This window comes from Giraffa tippelskirchi, chromosome 8 (assembly GCF_054371585.1).
Source record: "Giraffa tippelskirchi isolate mGirTip1 chromosome 8, T2T-mGirTip1v1.2.pri, whole genome shotgun sequence".
NCBI lineage: Eukaryota > Metazoa > Chordata > Mammalia > Artiodactyla > Giraffidae > Giraffa > Giraffa tippelskirchi.
Genome location: NC_137282.1, coordinates 137,310,976 through 137,333,417, shown reverse-complemented (window position 1 = coordinate 137,333,417; position 22,442 = coordinate 137,310,976). Strand labels below are relative to the sequence as shown.

The 22,442-nt window shown below is 38.3% G+C and overlaps 2 long non-coding RNA genes across 2 annotated transcripts in view; one reads left to right on the top strand and one right to left on the bottom strand.

The window, feature by feature from the left end:
* Window positions 1-14,462: 14,462 nt before the first annotated feature.
* LOC145518800 (uncharacterized) lies at window positions 14,463-17,821 on the bottom strand. The gene is made up of 3 exons (XR_014063303.1): window positions 16,452-17,821; window positions 15,145-15,273; window positions 14,463-14,578 (listed from the first exon to the last, which is right to left on the bottom strand). It is a non-coding gene; the product is annotated as an uncharacterized LOC145518800 (long non-coding RNA).
* LOC145518801 (uncharacterized) overlaps window positions 15,541-22,442 on the top strand; it is a 44,044-nt gene continuing 37,142 nt past the window's right edge. The window contains exon 1 of the long non-coding RNA XR_014063304.1: window positions 15,541-17,451. This is a non-coding gene — a long non-coding RNA (uncharacterized LOC145518801). The remainder of the gene's footprint in view (window positions 17,452-22,442) is intronic.

Here is a 22,442-nt window from a genome sequence, read left to right as displayed (position 1 = left end):
CTGAGACACAGAAAAAGGGGAAATGTGTTTCGAAAGTTGAAGAGACATTCACGCTTTCGAAAAACTGAATAAAAGAGATGATTTCCATCTAATTGCTGTATAGTCAATTTGCCAATGATGACAATTTGCATGTTTAACTGAAAAGAAAATAGCTAGCAACATCTGAATGCAAATGAACATTTTCGATTTTTTTCTTTTAATGGGCAGGTAAAACAGTTACAGAAAACCAAACGTTAAACAAACAAAAATTAAACATTAACAGAGAGAGAAGAACAGCATTTAATTTAATGTTTAGGCAGTCATTTTGGTAGTTCCTACAAATATGTAAATACATACACAAATACTTTGTAAAAAAACAATGCAAAATGTCACATGTGTGGAAGAGAATGAAAACATGTAGTTTTCATTGTAGTTATAAACTATCTGACCGTTTTGATTCAAGTGTAAATTTTAGCCAAAAATGTCCTAATCTCAACTGCTTAGTGGAGATAATAACCAATTTGATAAGCCCATTGTTAAAGCATTAGTGTTGTTACAATGCCAAGAAACCAAAACAAAATGGAACCAAAATATGGATAAGAAACCTAATGCAAAAATTTTGAGAATGGCTTTGGAGCGAAAAAGTGCTAAAAAAAATCTAGTTTAGAGCCCTGTCCAGAGAGAACCCTAGGAAATAACACTGACTCCCAGGCTGCCAGCCATCTCTCTCTGACAATAGTAAAAGCGGAAGACTTTAAAGATCTGGTTTGAACCACTTCCTCTACACCACATCAGCTGCTTGACTTTGGACAAGTTGGACAAGTTGTGCCTCAGTTTCTTCATTTATAATATGGTAGTGGTAGCAATGTATACAGACAGTAAAGAATTGGTGCCATAGTTAGAAATACTGTCTGTAAAGTGCAACAATATACAAGGATTCTAATAAATAGTAGTTACTGTTATACTGAAAGAGAAGCTGAGGTTTAGTTCCAGCTCTGTTATGAAATAGGTACGTGATCTGGGGAGAGGCACATCACCTCTCTAGAAATCAGTTTATTTATACAACAGATGAAGACTATGATCCACCACATAGTCTTCCTACTTATAAAGACTCAGGGAATGAAGGAACAACTGTGGTGAAACAGCCTCTATGTCACTCAAAATTTAAGAGGCACTTCTATATTCTTCAAGAACTCAGAGATATATCATCTGGGATCTTCAGGCCAAGATAAGAACACTCAGAACTCTAGACTCTCTGCTTTCTCAGTATGCACATTTTCTGCTCTACTTTACTAACTCTGCGATGTGCTTGTGTGAATGAATGACACGCATGAGCAAAGCAAGTGATGAGCCCTGCTCTGCAGTTTTGCCATGCCTCATGATAACTGAAGGCAGCCCCAGAAAGGGGAGCCTTGTTGGGGGTCTATACTGACCTGCCAATGCCAAGAGACACCCAAGGTCCCTGCTAGGGGAATAACCAGAGATGGGCAAAGCATGTGGACTGAACTTTCCTTTCTTGGTCACCTTTTCCTGGACCCTTTGACCATTTCGTAATTGTGTGGGGAATTAGAACTGCTAACCTAATCTATCAGATCATAGACCTTCAAGGGAATTGTGATCCATGCTGTTACTATGTACTTTTACTTAGACCTCATGTATGGAAGTAATTAGCCTTGCTATGCCAGGCAAGCCTTGCTAGAAAGTTACTGGGTGCATACATGGAGCGAGGTGAAACTCGAGCTCCAGCAGCAAGTTCAGGAACTAAGCGGAACTCTAGCTACAGAAACATCTCTCAGGCTAGAGGTTACTCTCTTGGCTGCCTGTCTCAGGGGCCAGGAATCTGAAAGTGAGTCTTTGTCATGGCTGTGCCTCCAATCTGTGTGGATAGAAGCACTGCTGGTGACCATAAGGTTTTTTAGGACACAGATTGGGAATTGCAGCACACAGTCATATTGGAAGTGCAATAGGCTTCTTCCTTTGGTAGCGCTAGCTCTTAGTGGACCAGAGGAAGCTCTCCAGTGGCTTCTGTTTCAACTCTTTAGATATCTCTTCTATGGAATCTGTGGGATTGAACTGGAAGGACTGGCTCTAGCAGCCTGAGGACAAAAATCACCTTTTCCTAGCTGGCCAACCCTCTACCACCTCTTTTGCTATACTGGCGTGGTGTCACTGAGAAGGGACACCTTGGTTATTGTTCATCCCTTTATGACTCACCATTGTGCATGGGCACATGAGAGACAGATGCTTCCCCTAGGAGTCCTAGCTTTTTTTTTTCCTAGTTCCCTAGGAAAAATTCTGGGAAAACTACTCTGCTCCACCCCAAGTGACATCAGAGAAAAGGGCAAATCAAACAAAGGCCTTGGTGGTATGGAACTAAATCAATCTGGGATGCCATCAGCTCTACCCCTGGTGCATCTCCACCCTGCCTCAGTGGAAGACCCGGGAGGGACGAGTAAGGCGCCTGCGTTGGTAAGGGACAGACTAAGTCTGACCAGCAAAAGCTTTCGTGGAAAGTCTGTCTACATCCCCATCTAGGGCAGGGATGGATGCCTCCAGTGGAAAGAAGCCATGGCTGTGGATGCCACTTTATCCTCTCTTACAGATGGGAGCTAACAGTTCCAGAACCACTTCTTTAAAATGTATTTAAAAAAAACTGGGACAAGTTTGATCTCCAGAATTTAAAAAGACACACCTGGTCTTCTTCTGTGATACTGAATGGCCACAGTATCCTTTGGAAGACAGGGAACACTGACCTGTTGAAGGATCTCAAGTATTACTGTTTTACAACTAGACCAGTTCTGTAGAAAACAAGAGAAATGGGTAGAAGTGACATATGTGTTGCTCTTTATCGTTCTGCGAGACATGCCAGACTTATGTCCTAAGGGTACAGAGTTGGGTGTGAAACCTTCAGCTCCCTCCTGTCCTCTTACTTTGCCCCTGTATCTGGGGCTCCCAAATGCACAGGCTGAGTCAGGGCACCTTTCCAGGAGGGGTTGCCTCAGTCTCAGTAGAAATTCAAACAGTACCCATTGTGGTCGAGGCTATCGAGAGGATCCAAGAAGTACATAGAAGCCTTTATGGGACTAGCTTTACTTTATGAGCTTACTTGGAGAGATGTAATGTGTGTCTTGGGGTAGATGCTGACTCCTGACTCAACAACCTGAGTTTTGGGGAAGCTCCTACTTTTTGAGATGAATGGCTTGAACATGAGACAAGGAGAAAGAGGCAACACAAAATAGCCCTCCTCCCTATGGGAGCCAAACAGTTCCCATGACAGAGCCAGACTGGGACTGTGACATGGCTAAAGGAAGGTGGGATCAGAACCACTTTGCCAGATGTATTCTTGAAAGACAAGCAAGCGCACACTAAGATTTTAAGCTATGCTAAGTTGGCTGACATAGAACAGGGAGAGAAGGAAACTCCTGGTAAATTCCTAGATAGACTTCAGGAGACTCTCTGCAAGTTTACGTGAAGGAGAGGATCCTAAAAGTGCAGAGGAGGAATGATCTTAAAAGATAGATTTCTCACTCAGTCAGCTCCAGATATCTGTCATGAGTTACGAAAACAGGCATTTGGACCAAATCTGTCTTTAAAAAACTGTTGCAACTGGCTCAGATGGTATGTTACAGTAGAGAATATGAGGAGAAAGTGAGGTCACTCAGTCGTGTCCGACTCTTGGTGACCCCATGGACTGTAGCCTGCCAGGATCTTCTGTCCATGGGATTTTCCAGGCAAGAATATTGGAGTGGGTTGCTATTTCCTTCTCCAGGAGATCTTCCCAACCCAGGGATTGAACCCAGGTCTCCCGCATTATAGGCAGACGCTTGACCATCTGAGCCACCAGGGAAGTCTCTATGAGGAGAAAAATAAGAGGCAAAAAAAGACCAGGGAAAGACTGAAGCTCCAGAGTGGCTGTTAGACCTGCTCTGAAACAGCCTGAGAAAAATGCTAAATCTTCTTCGGAGATCAAGAATCCGACACTGTTCACCATAAGCTATCAAAACTATGGAGTTTTTAGAGTTTACATAAAGGATCCCAATACAGAAATTTTAAAGATATTCAAGGATTTGTATTGGTAGCTAGAGTTTGTTTTTAGAAAGTGATGGTAATGTTGGCAGGACAGAGTGAAGGGAAAGGCTGAGGTGAAAAACAAGTATGTCCAAAACCTGAGAAACACAGAAGACTTGGACAAGTATTTAGAGAGAGTAGTGCTTCATAGTATGGACTTCATAATCAGAAACCAGTCTTATAATCAGGGTCTGATACGAGATCTATGATATCAAAGGATTTGTTTACATTCTATGAAATTTAGTTAACTTAGCAGTAATATAAAATTAATATTACCTTTCCCATAAGAGTCTTGTTAGATATAAAAATATATATGATGCATATGATAATATATGATATTAGGTTAGTTTACTTGGTACATTTTTGGTTGGTGGGGGTTTGATTTTTTTGCTTTTGAGTTAAGGTAGAAGGGAACATTGATGTTTGTCCTTCTAGAGAGATTTCCTTCAGTGAGCATGCTTTCATGGAAGCCTTTCATCTTTTCAATTTTTATCTTTATTATGTATATGCCAGGGTAGAGAAAGCTGTAAAACCTCTCTGCCCTACATTACATCCATTTCAAGATTTAGATCAGAGGCTGGAGGAAGACCCAGAATGCTCAGATATATGGATGATGTAATGCTGACATAAATAATAAATTCACTGGCTAGAAGAATGAACAGGCCAGACAAATAAGCATTTTAAAAGAGGAAAAAAAAATGCTGACTCCTAATAGGAATTGAAGTAAATGTTGGTATTTGGTTCTCATCTCCTCAAAAAAAACTACACACGTGCAAGATAGAGGATATAAATTTATGTGAAAATACTGAAAATACTTGTGTGTAGAATTTGACCATAAGATCTTTCTATGGAGCCATTGCCACCCATTATGACAATGTGTGTGCTGTGCTAAGTCGCTTCAGTCATGTCTGACTCTTTGCAACCCTATGGACTGTAGCCCACCGGGCTCCTCTGTCCATGGGATTCTCTGGGTCAGAATACTGGATGGGGTTCCATTTCCTTCTCCAGGGGATCTTTGCAACCCAGGGATCGAACCGATGTCTCTTATGTCTCCTGCATTGGCGGGCAGGTTCTTTACCACTAGAGCTACCCAAAACTCCCTAATCATCTTAGAATTGTTGCTCTTCTGTACTATGCCTTGAGGACAATTTGTCCTGTCATATCTACTGACTCTTACTTCTATCTTTTAAATTAGGATAGGTGAGATTTTAAGTATATAAGGAGCTGTCTTAGCTGCTTTCTCCTCTCCTAAAATATCCTTGAGGTTGGAGGAGCAAGAACTGGGAAAAGTAAGTACCAGATAGAGTTAGAGAAACCTGTGTTTGTATTCATATATGAACATATATACGCACATCGATTCAGGATCTCTCATACACCAGCTGTGTGCTTTGGTCAAGTTATGTAACTTCTCCAAACCTCAGTTTTTCTCCTCTGTAAATGGAGGTGATAATACCTACCCCACAGGATTTTCATGAGTATCATATTGATGTATTTCAAGTTTTCAATAGGCACTTTACACTTCCTCCCATTCACTCTCTTTCACAGAAGACAGCTGCTGAGATTATAAATCAATTTACTGTTAATTCCACTTCTTTCACTGATTTAGTATTCTATTTATTAAAGGTCATTATTTTTGAAAGGGGAGATGTGCATTGTTCTTATCAAGGGAGAAAATACCTTAAGGTTAACTTACTTTGAAATCTTGAGTCTCAATGTAAATGCTATATTGAGACTATAAATAATAAGTGTAAGGAAAAATTTGACTAAGATAGTGAAAGGTAAGAACCCCAGATAGTGCGGTTGAAGAACAAGATAGAGCAGAAAAATGAAAATGCAGAATGGAGCTGGACACAAAAGCTATCTTCAAATACTTGGGTGAATATCATGCAGAAGAGCAAGTCTATTGCTGCTAAGGGCAGAAGTAAGATCCAAGAGTGGGAGTTACAAAGAAATTGCTTTGGATTTACAATAAGTAGGACTTATTTACTGTAGTGAGAATTTGGAGCTGATAAAACAGCAATTTTAGAGAAAAAAAAATGTTAAATACATACTGTAGCAATGTCCCTGCACTGAGTGAAGCTAAATGAGCTGGAGTTGATGGTATTGAGTGTAGTCGCTCAGTCATGTTCGACCCTTTGTGACCCTTTGTTCTATAGTCCGATAGGCTCCTTTGTCCATGGGATTCTCCGGGCAAGAATACTGCAGTGGGTTGCCATGAGGTGATGGTATTAATTGCATGTATACAATAAGTTAGGGGCTTCCGCAGTGGCTCAGTGGTAAAGAATCCACCAACTAATGCAGGAGATGTGAGTTCAATCCCCAATCGAAGCAAATCCCCTAGAGAAGGAGATGGCAATGAGCTCCACCCGCTCCATTTTCCATCCTGGGAAATCCCATGGACAGAAGAGCCTGGTGGGCTACAGTTCATGGGGTTCCAAAAAGAGCTGGACATCACTTAGCTACTAACATCAACAATACAATATGTGAACATACAGGTATGAAAATGATTCATTGCCAATCATGGCTGTGTGAATCTTATTCTATGACAGATGACATAGAGCCTATTGAGACTTGTAAGAAGAGTAACTGAAGGCAGTGATGGAATCTCTTTGGGTAACTTGAAATATATACTTTGATTTGCTACTGCCTCAAGTACTCTCATCTGAGAAATAGCAGGATGCTAGCCCTCTCTCAAAGTGTCTCCAAGTCATATTCAAGAGTAACCAACAGCATGCCTCCTTTGCATTCAAACTTATCAAACTACCACTACCTGTCTGTCCAGTTCTTATTCTCCTAGTTTGGCTCCCCTGTCAGCTACTGAACCAAATCTGAGGGGTCTCACAGCATCCACTGCCCATCATGGAAATGCCTTGTCCAGCCATGAAGGTTACTTCTGGAGGTTTCTAGTGCTGGGTTCCTGGCTCTGGGTTCAGCACAGAAACACCATCAAGTGCCACATCTCTGGGTCACTCTCTTTGTCTTTTGGGTTCTGAAGCAGCTCTGCTCATGCCCAGAATCTTCAAAGTCCCAGCCTTATGATATTGGTCTTTGTCCCTATCACTCTATCCCTTACTCTGCCAGTTCAAAACTAAACTATGGTACCAATTTGGAATAGGTTCCACATTCCATCCATCCTTCTACTCCATTTTTTACATCTTCCTTTTTAGTCCCTTGCTCCTGCACCACCCAAACAAGACCATTTCTATTTCAAGTTCTCAGTCACTAAACATAAGCATGAATTGACATTCATATAATCAAATAGATTTAATTGGGTATAGGTTTGTGTTGGCAATGGAAGGAGACAGCATGACAATGGTCATGTCTAGAAGGACGGAAATTATTGTTTATCTTAGCACCAGCTAGCCCGGATGCTGTCTTCCATATTCTTCTCAAAGTGAAAGCAGATTTTAAACCCTTTTAAGATAACTTCAAATACACTAACATTATAATTCCACAAAGAGTTTTCTTTCATGCACTATAGAAATAGGCCATTAAATTTGCATGTCTAAGGGAACTTTTCAGTAATTGCTTTCCTTAAACAAAATTAGTACGGTCAGCCCATGAAACTGTAAGAAAAAGGAGGACAAAGTAAAAGATTCAACTTTGTTTCAGTGTGTGTAGCAGAGAGGAATAAAGATGTCTTTTTTAACAACTATACCTATATTTTAATCTGACTTTAAATGTGGAAGAGCAAATTGCATTAGCCTTTTTTGAAGCCAGTATCTCCTTGGTCTCCAGGTGTGGGCGTATTCAGGTCTAAAATAGAGACTGATTTAAGAGTCTCCTTTGTGGGAAGAACTGGAGATAATATACCTACTATTCCTGTAACAAAGAAATATTATACCCTAGAAGTAAAAATTACTTATTTTTAAATACCAGCTCTGTGTCTAATTAGCATCGTAATTTTGGAAAACTTATTTTACCTTTCTGAGCTTCAATTTGGTATTCTATAAATCTGGTGTATTAGATGTCTAATGTTCCCTCCAGTTCTAAGAAAGAAAGTCTATTATTGTAAGCCACAAAGGATTTGGGGGAGGCTATACACAATACACAGAAACATTTTTATTTCTGTGTTTCTTTTGTAGAGAAGGATGCCTCTTTTTCTCTCTCAGCCTTCTACTGCCATGAAGTTAATTAAACTAAATAAACCATTTATTATGTAGGCCAAATGTTTTGAGTGTCTAGAGTATTGCTTTGACAACTGCATGATAAAATAAACTCTGTTGCCATAATTTTAAAAAGTAGAGCCTTTTCTTCCTACCTGGCTTGTCAAGGTAGGTTTGCAGTCACTATTTCAAAAGCAAGATTTCTAAGAAACTGAGAGAGATTCAGTTTTAATGAACAGAACCTTTACTTAAATATTCCACTGATAAGCTGTATGAGCTTATGTAAGAACTTCAACTACTGCTATGCTCTACTCTCTCCATCCACGAATTATGACTAATTCCTGTCTTACAGCCTTGCTTTTGAGGATCTGTTGAAATATGTATTTAGCCAACTTTTAAATAGTGTTCACTTTTAAACATTATGAAACAGGGTTTGAAATAGTGTTACTTATAAAGCATTTAGTATCCCACCCAAATCTTTAAAGAGTGTTCTTTGTGGGGGCATTGTTTGAAATGTTTTATAGACGTCAACTCATTCTTTTTCCAAAGCAACCAGGTGATTTGGGTTGCTTAGAATCCACATTTTAAAGCTGAATAAAATGAGACCCAGAGGGGTTAAGCAACTTACTCAGCCTTCCACAGCTTGTAAATATCTGAGCTGGGATTTTAACACAATCTCTTTAGACTTGGAATCTATTTCTATAATCCTTATGCTATACTCTTTTTCACTTTGAAAGTTCCAGCACATTATACAAATGTTGGGCATTATTATCATTACAACTGCTACTACAATTTTTACTGTTATTGTTGATAATTTTGCCTTATTCGTTCTTCTCAAACTCAGAGAGTTATTCAGTGAAGGTTTATAACGGTGTGTCAAGGGTCTACTCCAAGCCTCAGCATAAGCCATAAGCAAATTTATTAGAAGATTTGAGGAAGAAAAACTAAGTAATTAAACTGGCAAATTATTTAAAGCACTGCTTTTATATTAAAATACTCACAAATATTTTAGATAATCATGCAAAATTCACAAAAGTTTCACAACAAAACATGAAACTTCAAGTAACTTTCAAGTGTGAAGCAGAGTTATAGCCCCCTTGGGAGCACGTTAGTGAATAAGGATAAGAAGTCCATGGGTTATGCATGGTCGGCATCTCATGAGGGACTCAGACAATACCAACTGATAATAATGATGCATTCCTGAATTATATCTGGGACTTCTTATGTGTCATAATTCTCATACATTTTTCTATTCTATGTTAGCTAATTTCCCTCTAGATTTTGTGTTGCTATAGAGGATCTCTGAAAATTGCACCAGGATCACCAGAACCAAGACACTCATGTCACAGCTAGTGGATCACAGTTGTGTCCTCACAGAAAACACCCCAACTGGTTGCCTGGAGCCACCTCACCCTGCATGCTAGCCATGCTCAATGACTGGCTGATGTGGGAGTAAAAATGCTAAGCCTCTGAACCTTAACTTGGGAAAATGCTAAGGGTCATCCAAGTCCACAGCTCCTAATAGGGGCTGAGGGCTCAGCTGCAGCCCCACAGTAGATAGGTTCTCCCTCTGCCCTGTTCTGTCTCCCACACTTCCTTAAAAACTTATCTCCTGGGCATACTCCCTCCAAACCTTCAGCATATCACCTTATGTCTCATCCAAGGAACTCATCTAAGACAATGCTTTTTGGATTGTTTACCTCTTGTGATGTGGACTTAACAGATTGGATGATCATGGGTGAAAAAATATCCGAAGTATTTAATATATATTAAATATATATATATAATATAACATAACATGATATATATATATATATAGGTGTTCAGTTGTATTCAACTCTTTGCAGCCCCATGGACTGTAGCCTGGCAAGCTACTCTGTCCATGGAATTTTCCAGGCAAGCATACTGGAATGGGGTGCCATTTCCTACTCCTGGGGATCTTTCTGACCAATGGATCAAACCTGTGTCTCTTGTGTCTCCTGCATTGGCAGGCAGATTCTTCACCACTAGCACCACCTGGGAAGCTCAAAGCATTTAAGGGCAAAATTTAATGATAATGAAACCATCAAGCTTTCACATAGTGTCAAGATGGGTGATATGAAACATTATAGGAAACAAATATCAAAGTCATGGTCAAATGTCAAGATCAGGAACTAAGAATAAATGAAGTAATCACATCTGGTTACCCAAGAGGAAGGTGAGGCTCATACCACTTAACTCAAGAGGACTGTCTTACTGGTACAGAGGTTTCTTTCAAGAAGAAGGGACAGACTTGTATTAAGGTTATGACTCAGACCTTGACAGTCCTGAAGCTAACAGTCAATAATCAATATCACAGATGGATTCAGCAACTGAATAATAATACTACAGTTCAAAGAAGCAAAAGAAATATATAGTTCATTATTGAACTACTCTTGACATTGTTCTTATTTTGCATATTCTTACTGATTAATTGTTGCTGCATAGGTCCAGTTCTCAGTCTCTGCTCCTACGAATTTCTTCATCCTTACCTAATTAAAAAACTAGAAATTTTCTGAAAATTCTTCTTATATAATGACAGAATCAGGTCATGAAGTGTGAAATCTGGTTCCTAGATTTACTAACTTTGGAACAATGAGCAGGTTATTTAATGGTTCTGAAGTCAATTAATCTTTGTTAAATGAGGATAAAAATAATAATACATCACAGACATATTGTCGATCATAAATAAGTTATTTCCAATAAAAATCTATCTGTTATACTATGTGACAAAATGTTTGTATCACAAAAAGCTTTTGTAAATGTCCAAGATATAGATTTAATTCATACCTCAAGCAAATCTCCCTCTGAGAAAGAGCAAAAATTGTTAAATAAAATATAAAAATTATCTTCACCAAAGGTATTATATATGTTGTTGCTGTTAGTCACTCAGTTGTGTCTGACTCTTCATAGACTGTAGCCCACCAGGCTTCTCTGTCCATGGGGTTTTCCAGGCAAGAATACTGCAGTGGGTTGCCATTTCCTTCTCCAGGGTATCTTTCCAACCCAGGAATTGAACCAGGGTCTCCCGCATTGCAGGCAGACTGTTTACCATCTGAGCCACCAAAGTAAGATATTATATATATTAATAAGGAGTTACCATGTCAAAGTGTCAGGAATGATGGAGAGATAAATGAGTAGGAAATTTGCATTTGCCCTGAGGACATTTGCAAATACTATCATGCCTGAATTTTCATTTTGGTGGTCAACCGAGGCAAAGGGACAGAAATCAAAGGATCTGCAGTGGGACTTCCCTGGTGGTCCAGTGGCTAAGACTCCACGCTCCTAATTCAGAGGGTGCAATTTGATCCCCAGTCAGGGAACTAGATCCCACATGCCACAACTAAGAATTAGCACGCCACAACTAAAGATCCACATTCTGTAATGAAGATCGAAGATCTAGTGCCACAAGTAAGACCCAGCACAGCCAAATATATATATATATATATAAAAGGATCTGCACTGGTGGAGAGATTCTAGTGGAACAAAGTCCTCAAATAATCTGAAACACAAAAGTGCTACATCCTCAGATTAAAAGTGAACCTGAAGTTGATCAGCCTTCATACTACTCTGTAGTCTATAGTTTACACTGCAGGAGTAGTCTAACATACCTCAGGCTTTGGCTTGGTTTAAGGTGACTTTGGAAAGGGGAAGCCCTCAGACATTTGGGAGTAGCTAAGAGACACAGGAGACGCAGGTTCGATCCCTGGGTCAGGAAGATCCTCTGGAGAAGGGAATGGCAACCCACTGCAGTATTCTTGCCTGGAGAATCCCATGGACAGTGGAGCCTGGCGGGTACAGTCCATTCAGTTGCAAAGAGTCAGAATGGACTGAAGCAACTTAGCATGCACACATGCAACACAACCTCTAGAGAAAGGTATAGTCATGCAGGTCTTCAATTACATGGAACACACCCTTTCCAAAGAAGTACAATTGGAAACCAGAGAGATAGAGGAAGCAACTGACCAAGGAACAGAACAACAGCATCTTCTGATATTGAAATCATTTGACAAAGACTGAAAACAGCAGCGTTTATTGACAAAACTCTCTCCTTGACCAAATTGTAGGCAGGATCCTCTAGGTCTCAACCTTATCCCCAGTTTTAGCAATAATTCTCCCACTTTCTGTATCTGATCAAGTTCCTCATTCTCCATTTAATGCATAAGACCTACCTTTAGCAAGAATCCTGTTGGGTCACTTTAGCAAGAACCCCCCCTACCCTTCAGGTCTCTTCTTGGTAGTTTTCCACCCATGGGTCCCCTCACTCTGCCCCTTGGCTATAAATCCCCAGTGAGTTCAGTGTTGAGACTGTTCTCTCTCCCCTGTCACAGTACACCTGTCACGATAGTCTTGAATAAAGTCTTCCATTCATTTTAACAAGTGTCAGAATATTAATATTTTATTTCCCTTTAACCTGAAGAACTAACCAAAAAGCTTTAAAAAAATCTGCAGAATCTAAGAAACTATGAAAAGTGTCCCAGTGAAAACAATCAGTCATCATAGTCATCTGATATACACTCTCTGTTTACCGATGTACATATGGCTCAAGAAAGCAAATAAAAATTAACACAAAACTGAATTTCAGCATGATTACATTATTTTAACCAAGTCAGCTGCAAGAGCTGCTATTACTTCATTTAAAACCCCTATTAACCATTGACAACAGTACTCAGAGAGAGAGAGACGGAGCAACAGCCACGGCACATAGCATTTTTCTGCTTAGAAGTGGCCTGCTTCAGGGGTGTTCAACAAAAGAATTTCTCAAAGGATATTTTTACTCACAATAGATGTATGTGGACTTTCTCTTTGTGATCATTGCCTTTATTTTCTTTTATCCAAGTAAAGGTTACTTTACTAAAATAAACTCTTACTCATCAGCATATTTGAAGGAAAACAGAGGGCTCAAGGAAAGCAGTGTCTATTGAGAAAACATGAATGAGAAAAGCAGTCTATACGCACTTTAATTGTTTGCCTTTTTGTGTAGGTAACAATACAATGTACTCACAAAACATTTTTTCTTTTCCATATCCATGACAATATTTATAGGAATTTAGTTGGATTGCATAATAATAAGTACCATTTATAAGGTGCTTGTATGTGACTGGCACAATAATGGGCTTTTTGAAAAACATGATTCCATTCAACCACTATAAGGTAAATGTCATTAAATCAATTAGAAGATGAGGAAGCTTAGACTCAAGGTCACACCTCTAGTCAGTAAAACGACTAAGATTAAAATTCTGGCCTGTCTGCTTGAATAGATATTCTTCCAGAGAAGATACACAGATGGCCAACAGGCACACGAAAAAAACCCTCAGCATAGCTAATCATCAGAGAAATGCAAATCAAAATCAAAGTGAGATAACACCTTATACCTGTAATCATGGTTATCATTAAAATGTCAACAAATAATAAATGTTGGTAAGGATTTGGAGAAAAGGGAACCCTCTTACACTGTTTTGGGAATATAAATTGGTGCAGCCACTATGGAAAACAGAGTGGAGGTTCCTCAAAAAATTACAAATAGAACTATGACTGCACTTAAATTTTTAAAAATTAAAAAGAAAAAAATTCTGTTCTGTCTTTAAAATACCTCCTCAGTATCATTATTCTCTGATTTTAATTTGTTCTTTTCATCTATGAAGAAACTATAGATACCACATGTGGAGAGAGGTTAAAAAAGATGCTGCAGGGACTTGCCTGGTAGTCCAGTGGTTAAGACTCCATGTGCCAATCAATACAGGGGACATGAGTTCAATCCCTGGTCAGGGAACTAAGATCCTACATGATTCATGGTTCCAAAAAAAAAAATGCTACAATGATAATTAACAGTATTTTTTAAGCAGTGAACTCTTTCTATACATTACCCTAACTATCAAGACCAATAATAATTTATAACTGAATAGAATATTTGATGTTGATCAATTTATTTCTATTAGTCAGCCAGTTTGCATTCATTGGTTTAGATAAGTTTACAGATTTAACTCTGTTTTTAATAGAGATAACTTCAGATATATTTCATATTAGAAAGATCAAGATATTGCCAACATTACCTATTATTTTAAAGTTTGAAAAGCAGTTATTTAAAAGTTTGAAAAGTACTGATTTTAAAGTTTGAAAGGTTAAGTTTGCACTTGTTAATTAGAAGTCTAGGGAGAGACTGTGACTGCCATTTTTGCCCTTGTGCTCTCATTATTAATGACAATGTAAAGGAGTTTCCCATTTCAGATCAAGACTCAGAACAGAAACATATCTTTAAAGGCATTTGGAAAAGGTCATGAGAAATTGGAATGATGATGATCACTTTACTGTTTTGCCTATTTATGGAAAGAAATGCAATGAGAATATTTCATAAATGTGAATTAATTGTGACAATTTGGGAAAATACTTCTTCAAACAGACCTCATCTGAAAAAAAGAAAAGTTCACAGAATTAATTTCGAAGTTATAGGTTTGCATTTCTGAGCAAGTGAAGATATGAAATAAATTGTTAAATTATATTCAGCTCCCTAGAACAGTCCTTAACTTACACATAACCCAGGGCTGTGAAATTTAAAGATATGAGGTTCCCATTACCATGTTAGTGTCAAGATGGAGTTGCATATTATGGTGTCAAATCAGCTTCCAGGGATGGTTGGGACCATAAAGACTCCTATTTACTGATGATCAAAGGATCAGCCCTGGATAGGACCAAGCAGGCAAGTAGAAGGATGTTTCTGAAAAGCTCTGGTTACACTGTCTGAAGGGCTGTCAAAAAGTGCTAGAGTGGGACAAGTCCATTACCAAGTCCAAAATTGTCATTGAGCTGCCATGTTTATGGAATATACATGTCTGATATGTGTCGGATATGCAGTCAGAACTCAAGAAGATGCTAAATCCCACAAAGGGACAGGCAAATTTTCTCAAATTATTCTGAAAGGCGGTTGCTTCAAAAGTGATAACAAACTCCTTTCCAAGAGGGATTGGCTCTTCACCTTGATCTTAACGTGCATAAGAGCCCCTTGTGCGTAAGAGCTAAGACCTTGCTGAGCTGGTCGTCTCTGCCTACTCGATATGAGCTCATGAGGGGAGACTGGATTGATGAGACGAGAGTTGCCATCATCCTGTTGGGAGAAGAAAGAAACCTGTGAGGTGGATGAAAGGTCTCTCTACAGCTGTCCCCGCACCTGTCATGATTCCCTCCTCACGCTTTGTAGTCTCGGGAGGAACTTCAGCTTTCTGTTCTCGAAACTGTCTCTCTTCAGTAGCACTGTACACATATGATCTTATACTTAGAATCAGAGCACTTCCAGAGATGAGAAAGCATTGTGTCATACTGTGCTGTTTTTGTTGTTTAGTTACTATCATGTCTGACTCTTTTGTGACTCCACAGACAGTAGCCCACCGGGTTTCTGTCTATGTGCTTCCCCAGGCAAGAATATTGGAGTGGGTTGCTGTTTCCTTCTTCAGGGGATCTTCCTGACCCAGAAATCAAACCTGCATATTCTGCATTAGCAAGCAAGTTCTTTATCACTGAGCCACCAGGGAAGTCCTTTATACTCTGTACCTTTAGTTAATTTATTCATTCTCCCTCAACAAATGCTTAATGATCACCTAGATGGTTAAAAGATGCTATGAGATACAAAGACAAATAGTTTAAAAAGTCTACATAATCACATCAATAAGAAGACATATACCAAAGTAGTTAAATTGTCAGTTAAAGGTCATGAATATCTGTTATAGACTGATTTATATTATTCCCAAATTCATATGTTGAAGCTCTGATGCCCAGTACTACATAATGTGACTGTATTTAGAGACAGGGTTTTTGTAAGTGGTAAAACAAGATCAGTAGAGTAGACCCTAATCCAATATGACTAGTGTCCTTTTAAGAGGAAATTAAGACACAAGACACGTGCAGAGGTAAGGCCATGTGAAGACATCAGAAGGAAGCCATCTACAAGTCAAGGAGAAAGTTCCTCAGAAGAAAATAACCTTGCTGACACCTTGTTCTTGGACTTCTAGTTTTCAGAACTGTCAGAAAATAAATTTCTGCTGTTTAAGCCAGTCTGTGGTGTTTTGTTATGGAAACTCTAGCAAACAATCTGTGTTAACAGATTCTCTGCACAAAACAAAAAACAGACAAGCAAAAAACCCCAAACAAAGCAACAAATCACTGACAGAATTAGAAATTGAAAGAAAAGATCGATTCACACACACACATACACACACCCTCCTTAAGATTAAATAAGTCCTTAGAATCCATTTCTCTGATTTTAAAATATTGAGATAATTTGTTTACCTCTAAATCTTTGTCAGAAAGGTTATCAGTTATATTCTTGATCACATTTGTAAATTCTTCTATTACACTTGAATATAGTCTTTGGTATCTGAAAACTGAATACCATTTAAATGGTCTAGGTGGTCCCCTCTTGTGAGTTTCAATTCCTCTTGACACCCCTTCTTTACATCTCCTTGTTAATAGTTGAGCATGTGTGTTGTTTCTGCCACGTTAACAAAAGTACCTCTTCCCTAAACAGTTTCCCCTCTTGTTCAGTTTATTTATGTTCTTGTCTGCTCTTAACGAATATTCTCTCTCTCTGTCTCTCTATACATACATATGTAATTTTCTTAAGCTTTTTTCATACGTCTCTATATAGTCAGGATTTTGGTCTACCCTGGCCATTTTGCTGCAGATCTGCCCACTCCATTTGAGGCATTTCATTCACATTATCCATTTAGTAATCTTAACGATCTACGTAAATTTTCCTTCTTTTTTTTTAACCTATTCTTTTAAATGCTGACCTCAGAGAGCTCTGTATGTAGTTAAATTGTTCTCTTCTCTTTTTCTCTTCCACAGAATTACCAAAAGTTTTTCAGAATTCCATTCTAGAAGACCCTATCACTTTTTGTATCATATTTTATTTAAAATTGTTTACATGATAGAAAATGAACATGGGTTCCCTGTAAAATTTTCAATCACGCAGAGATTTAGAGAACAAAAAGATCAATTTCCCTTGTGATCATAACAATTTCAATTCCATTCCCAGAGGTAGTTATTCATGCTTTGATGTTTCAATATCCTTTTCTAGGCATTTGTTGGAGGAGATCATGGAGAGGACATGACGGCTGGTTGACCCTGGGAGCTGGACCCAGGCAGTGGGAAGCTCCTCACTCCCTCCGTTGTCCGTGGGATGCACATCCTGACCACTGTTTTTCCGTGGAGGGAACCATTTTCAGGGGTGCAGACTGGAGAGGGCCGTGTGCCCTTGAGACCTGGATGGTGTACTGGACAGACCCAGGTAAGGCCTCTGTATAAATTTTCAAGATCCTGGTGGGAATTGTGGAGATCTACTCATCTTGTGCTACCAAAGACAAAGCTCCTAATTAAGGAGGCTTGTCTTACTTATTAAACCTGGGGACTACCACTCTGGAGTGGCTGCCTCTTCCTGCAGTCTCTCCAGACCCCTCATGTATGGGCCTCAGTTTCAGATTTCACCTGGTTTTGAACAAACAGAATTTAAATTTGGTAGGAGTATATATTATCTGAATGTCTAAACCCGAGAACTTTCTAAGGCTTTATGATCTGTTCTTCGATCATCAATTTATAAACCAAAGAATCATCATAATCAAAGATATTAGAGTACATGCATGATGTCATTGTGCTATAGTGCATGGTGATTGGCTGTGGTTCTATAAATAGCCAGTTGGTGTTGCCATGGAATCCTTGTTATTTGTGATACAGCCCAAAGGTGTAGGCCTTAAGGCCGGGTTGCATTAATGTCCCAATACTGCTGCTGGAATGGCTTAAGCTGTCTAAGATGATCTGTAATTTTTATATTTTGACATTTAAAGATCTTTATAAACCATTGAACTGTCCAAGTATTTATGAACAGTTCAAATCTTTTTTGAATACATATTCAAACATTTTTACTATCAAACTGCAATGTGGATTTGAAATATCTAAGTGCCGGAAACAGCCTTACACCAAAACATGGCAGATCTTGATTATGGATAGATGATACATCTGTGGGTATCTTTTTTTGGCCTTTCTAAAATCTAACATATCCATTAGGGAATTGTTTTTATATCAGTACATCTAGTTCCCTCTCACACTATTTAAAATAGCTATTAAATAGCTATTTAATAGCTATTGGTATTACATAACTTGTGTATCAGTTGTGGTCCTAATAAGAAACATCCATGGACAGGACTAAAGGAATCAGCAAGGGAAGGGAGCAAATGAGATTTGGTCCTAGAACCCAGTGAGAGCTGTGGGCCTGGGGCACTTGCCCACATTTACTCAGTGGAAGATCTGGCCATAGGTAGAGGGTTGTAGTCACTACAAAGCACAATACAGCAGGAAAATATTGAAGGGGAAATATCAGAAATACTCTCTTGCTCTCCTGTTTTGTTGGTGCCTCTTTGGGTTGATCCAAACCAATGGAAAACCAGAGCATAAGGGAAGCCCAAGTCAGCTCCCAGGGATCAAAGAAGGACAGAGCATGGATATAGAGGGGCAATCACAAAATAAAGACCACTTCATGTATATGAGTAATTCTAAAAGTATTCATTGAGTACCTGCTATGTATGTACAGGGATTCCCTGGTGGCTCAGACAGTAAAGAATGCACCTGCAATGTGGGAGGCCTGGGTTCAGTCCCTGGGTTGGAAAGATCCCATGGAGGAGGGCATGGCAACCCACTCTAGTATTTTTGCCTGGAAAATCCCCATGGTCAGAAGAGCCTGGCGAGCTACAGTCACGGGGTCACAAAGAGTCAGACATGACTGAGCGAATAAGCACAAATAAGTACATACAAAATGTATGTACCAGGTACTGTTCTAGACATTGTTCTAAGTACGTTTCATATACTGCTTCAGTAAATAAATTAATAGCATAAACTTAATGACAAAAAATTATAGGGGATTCATTTTTTCCTTTCTATTTTCTCTTACAACAATGCCAAACAAAATACATTTTCTTGAACACATACATAAGTGATCTTGTGGAAAAGATACCTACATATGAAGCTGCTGAGTCAAAGGGAAGGGATTTTTTTTAACTTAAAGTGAAAGTGAAAGTTTCTGAGTCATGTACAACTCTTTCTGACGCCATGGACTATACAGTCCATGGAATTCTCCAGGCCAGAATACTGGAGTGGGTAAGATTCAGTCAAATAATTCTCCAGAGAACTGCATCAATTCACACACTCACCAATGAGAATGCAAGTCGCTCCAGATCCCTTGCAAAATCTCGCTATTCTAGCATTTTCACCCAATCATCCATGCAGGAAATGGGATATTGTTGTGGTTTTGATATGTTTTCCCCTGAATACCTACGTGATTCAGCATACCCTTTTATATTTATTACTAATTATTAGTAATTTCTATTGATACTTTGTATTATATTATTTGTGCCATTTTCTATCAGATTGCTCGCCTATTAAAAAAACTAACATTTTTAAAGTATACTAAATTTAGTAAATTTCATAGTTTTATTTGTTTGTTTGTTTTACAAATATTTTCTTCTAATCTGGTGCTTATCTTTCACTTTAATTAAAAACCTGGCATTTTACGGGACATGTTGCTATCCATTGAGTTGTATTTATCAATCTTCCTTTTGGAACTTAGGGTTTGTAGCATATTACGAGATCTTTTGCTATCCCAAAGGGGAAAAATATTTTCTTTTTTTCCCTCCAACAACCCCTTGAACTTCTAAATATAAGTATTTAATTTATATGGTGTTTCTTTTTGTACATGATGAGTAGTAGAATTATAGCATTAGATTTCCAATTGTTTAGTCACTAAGTTGTCTCTGACTCTTTGTGACCCCGTGGACTGTAGCCTACCAGGCTCCTCTGTCCATGAGATTTCTCAGGCAAGAATATTGGAGTGGGTTGCCATTTCCTTCTCCAGGAGTTTTTCCCACATGGGTATCCAACTGTAACACACTATTTATTGAATAACAAGCTTTTCCTACCAAGTATTTGAAATACCATTTGTTATAAACTAAAAATCTCTTAACTGCAAATTACATTTGCAGTCCTGGGATAAATGTATTTGGTTATATTAGTCTTCCAACAAGTAAGAACTTAATTTGCTGGTTTTAAATTTTATTTATGTCCTTATGTGACATTTACTAAGTTTTTATGACATCTTGTATTTTAGATTGGTGTTATAGTGGCCTTTTTAATGAATAAGAAAGCTTTAATCTTTTTCTTTACTATGAAACAAATAACAGGAGTTATTAGACAACTTTTAAGTGCTTTAAAGGATAATTTGATTGAACTCAGAAGCTTAATAGATGTCATTTAAAGTACTTATGCTTTAAATACTTTCATTAAGTTTTTTTTGTTTTTGGCTTCTTAAGATGTTTTACTTGTTTTCAGTCATCTTTTGGTTACTTATATTTTCCTAGAAAATTCTTACTTCATCAAGATTTTCGTGTATATTGGTATATATCTGCACATAGTATTTTCTTCTTTTTTTTCGCTTCTTCAGTATCTATAATTATATCCTGTTTCTTTTTCGTAATGTGGATTATTAGAGAATTCTTTTTTCCCTGTTAATTAGACTGGCTAGAGTTTTTAATACTCTGTTTATTAATATATATTTTCTAAATATATCTTTTGGCTTTATAAATCACATGTACTTTAAGGTGCTTCTGTTTTATAAATCCCAAATTTATCTTTGTTTATTCTTTCTCTCTCTATAACTACTTGCAATTGTTTTCTAACATCTCAAACTAAAGATTCAGTCTATTTATTATTTCATTTTCTATTAAGTGCATTTAAGGCTGTAAGTATTTCTCTGAGAACCGGTTGGGTGAGAGAAAGTACAAGAGAATACATAGTTATCCAAAACTTTCCATCATCACTTATATCAAAAGATGTGAAAATGGGCATATGGATTGAAGCCCATGAGAACTAGAAATTACATCCCAAGATGAGGTGGCAAATGCCTCTGACAATGCAGAATTGTCTAAGGGAATACATCTAGGGTATAGAGTCAAGAGCTGAATTTGGAGGAAATTGTTGAAGAGTGTGTCTCTAGCTTGAACTCTTCTCTGAGTCACAATCACTCTCTCTCCCACAAGAAAAAAGAATGAGGAATGTACTAGCCCTGATCCCCATTCGCATCACTAGAGAGGGGACTCCAGGTGAACACTCTTAGTGTGTGCATTCTGTAGTTAGATGCACATAGTGGTATACAGGGATTTGAGTCAAGACCAAGAGGATTAAATAAAGCACAACATCCTGGCTGTGGATACCTCCATGGGAGCACAGTAGTGACCTGAAAGTTGAAAGGAAACTGCTCTTCCAAAATCTTGGGAAAGGACTTACAATGTCCATGGTTCAGACAGTCCTTGAAAGCAGCATGTCCTCTCTCCCAATTCCCTGTCCACCGTGCCATAGTTAGAGTAGTCAACTATCCAAAATGGGAGAAGGAGTAGAAGAAATAGGGGAAGAAAGTGAGAAGAAGCCAACTAAACTCCTTTCCTTAGATTTTTGCCTGCAGTGGGACCTCCAGGTGATGTCTTAAGTAAAGATCAGAGTTTTTGTATATATGATACTATGTATAAAATAGATGACAAATGAGAACCTGCTCTGTAACTCAGGGAACTCTCCTCAGCGCTCCATGGTGACCTAAATGGGAAGGAAATCCAAAAAGAGGGGCTTGATGTATATGTACAGCTGATTCACTTTGCTGTTCACCTGAAACTAAGACACTATAAATCAACTATACTTCAATAAAATTTAATAAAAAAAAAAAAGATTAGCGTTTTTGATGATTTTTGGACATTTTAATTGCTGAAATGATACTCTGTTTAACAAATTAAACAGAAAGTATTCCTTTAGGGTAAATCATAAGGCTGCACAGTTGGCCAGAGCTGGGTAAAGGGGAAAAATAACTCACTGAACAAAAGCAATAGGACAGTGAGAGGCATAACAGAGTTTCTGCATGACTGCACCCCATCAGTCATGTTTGCTTACATTATGGTTACACTTGACCTGATGATTCTGAGAGGAAGTGTTAATGTCTCCCACTTCAATTATGTCCTTACCTACTGGTACTTATATTTCATTGGATTTGCATTGCATATTTTAAACTGATGTGGCTGGAAGAATAAAATCTTCTGATTCTTAAAAGTTCTTAGAAAAATGGATCTTGTGTCATAACAAAATAGCCTCTCCAGTATTTTTCCCTGGAGAGTTTCATGGACAAAGGAGCCCGGCAAACTATAGTTCATGGGGTCACAAAGCGTCAGACATGACTGAGTGACTAATACTTTC